The sequence below is a fragment of the Lactuca virosa genome, chromosome 1 (assembly GCF_052849685.1).
Source record: "Lactuca virosa cultivar CGN04683 chromosome 1, Lactuca_virosa_CGN04683_v6, whole genome shotgun sequence".
Lineage (NCBI taxonomy): Eukaryota > Viridiplantae > Streptophyta > Magnoliopsida > Asterales > Asteraceae > Lactuca > Lactuca virosa.
In genome coordinates, this window is record NC_136426.1 from 251673516 (window position 1) to 251676246 (window position 2731).

At 33.8% G+C, this 2731-nt stretch overlaps 1 long non-coding RNA gene across 1 annotated transcript; it reads left to right on the forward strand.

The window, feature by feature from the left end:
* Window positions 1–860: 860 nt before the first annotated feature.
* On the forward strand, window positions 861–2438 carry LOC145166088 (uncharacterized). The gene is made up of 2 exons (XR_013740356.1): window positions 861–1087; window positions 1186–2438. It is a non-coding gene; the product is annotated as an uncharacterized LOC145166088 (long non-coding RNA).
* The last annotated feature ends 293 nt before the right edge of the window (window positions 2439–2731 follow it).

The following is a 2731-nucleotide window of genomic DNA, read 5'->3' on the forward strand; positions in this document are numbered from 1 at the left end:
TTTATAATTTTTTTTATTAATTTTTTTATTATTATTATAATTAACTATTATTAATTTTCAATTAATCGCTTCAAATTCATATAAATGTGTTTTTATTTGACTAGTTCACCCATAAGACCTTAAAAGTTTATTTTCCATTACTTCATTATTCATAATACAACGCTGGTAATGCTAGGTTTTCGAGTTACAGCAACGGTTACAAATACAATGGAGAAGATGAAGGGTGACTACGAATCCAACAAAGCTTGCTTGGATGAATATATCTGAACAACTACTCTAACGAAGACAACGTAGAATACGAAGGGTTGAAACGAAATGGGTGGCACCAATAGGTTAGTTAGGGTTTCGATTTATTTTTTTCTTCTCTGAAAAAGTCGATGTCGGATAATGCTAGGTTCCGACATTAGAGGTGGTTTTGGTGGTCCGACGACGGTGGTGGTCCGACTGCGATGATGGTTGAGAGAGAGAGAGAGAGAGAGAGAGAGAGAGAGAGAGAGAGAGAGAGAGAGAGAGAGAGAGAGATGGAGTTTGTGTGTTATATGAGGTACAAAAAGAATAAAAAGAATAGAAAAACAAAATACCAAAGGGCAAATCTGTCAATTGAGATATTTTCATTAAAAAATAGGTCAAAATCATAATAAAAACCTTATGCTGGACAAGTGATGCTGGTCCAAAACGTTTTGGATCAAAGTGACAATTTTCGGCTAAATATAACAATATTTTTGCAAGTTTATCTTAATTTTCAAAAGATTTTTATTCCTCATGGACTAAAACGTTACTTTAAAATCTTACTGACTTGATTTGCAATAACCTTTCTATCACAGGACTTGTGTGAAATATTTCCTTTTGAACAACGCGTAAACACTTTAAAAAAACATTGTCGGTCTGTCGGATGAGTATTTGATTCTTTTCTCAGATCTATATTGTACTTCCGAGCTTTCGCTAATGGTTTTTCATCAGATCTATTTTGTTTGTAAACCAAATTTTCACTTCTGATCTGGAAGTATTCGTTACGTTTCTTTTGGGTTGAACAAACCTCCTTTTTCACTTCTGAATTCGAACTTTTCGATTAATCGAAGATTATCAGGTAATGATTCCGACTTTCATTTCTGATCTGGGTTTATATGGCAGCCTTCATTATATCAAGTTTTCCAGTGAAATCAGTTATGGTTGGTGTCCGAACAGAATATGTGCCATATAGAGAGAGACATGGCATGCAGGGTTTCATCCATGGCAGATTAATAACCCCCAAGGAGGATGGTGATTCTAAAAAGAAGATAGAGGACACAACTTTGAGGTGGAAAAGATCAGATGCACTTGTCATATAGATCAGTGCTTCACATAGAGGTTTCCATGGGAGGCCACCACCAAAAAAGAGGTTTCCTTTATATTGCTGTGGAAGACGATACAATTTCTACCAAAGATTTGTGTATCCTTGTCGGTTTTTCACTTGCTTATAATCCATTATGAATGGACTATTTATATGCAGCAAATGCCAATGTTTCCAACTTTGTATTGGTTAATCTTTCCTAGATCACAACTACCTTCTTTGGAAGATTGCCTCATGAAGTGTTACAATATGATAGGCATGGTAGCTGCAATATTTATCTTTTATAGGAAACATTATGACAACTTTGTCAAAGGTTGGATCTTTGGTTCAATTCAATACAACATTCTTGTCAAAGGTTGGATCTTCAGTTCAGTTATTTTTCACAAAACAATACCATGGTTGTCAAAGGTTGGATCTTTGGTTCAATTAGATTTCCAATTAGTTTTTATGAAACAATATGATAGTCTTGTCAAAGGTTAGACAAATATGTAAAAGATTGGATCTTTGGTTCAAATAGTTTTCAAGAAACAATATAACAATCTTGTGAAAAGTTGAATTTCAGTTCAGTTTGTTTTCATGAAACAATGTAATAGTATTTTCCAAGGTTAGATCTTAATTTGATTAAGGTTAGGTCTTTGATTCAATTAGTTTGCATTTGCTTCATGCAACTGGACTCGATGGAACTAAACAAGCTCTGAAGTGTTGCTTTGATTCAATTAGTTTGCATTTTTTATTGTAAGGGCACTTGCATCTTTTGATCCAGAGCGAGTCCTTCCCCACAAGGTGGGTTGTTGAACAAAATGTAGCGGCTGTTGGTGTACCTCTGGAAATGATGGCAACAATGGGAAAAGCAATGTCTGAAGCAAAACATGTTCTTAATCATATTTGTAGTTCAGTTCTCACCTCATAATTGTTTCCTTAGTCTTGTTATTAAAGGTTCTCACATCTTGTTATCGAGATTGACTGAGACAGAAATTTATGAAACCAAAACAGCATTATTTTAACAAAACCCAACCAAAAACTACAGCAGCTTCATAACATTTATTTGCAATTATATGATGGTTATTTTGTACCTCTAGTTTTATCTTTTAAAGACTCTTGTATATAAGTCCATGATTCTTATTTCTTATTCTTGTGTGGAAAGGTTTTCCATACAAAGTTTGGTGTGTTCTTGTATTTGTTTGTCTTTTGGAATCTGATTTGGAGCTGATTATATTTGTGTTAGAAAACCAAATTAATTTGCATCCTCAGAGGTTCATCTGAATTTCATATCTTTTCATTTAATTTGAATGGCGAATTTTAAAGAACACAAATTTGAATGGCGAATTTTAAAGAACACAAAACACTATTGTTGTGTAAAGCTTCTAAATTTTGTATGACCGTGAGACGCAATCCTAGCCA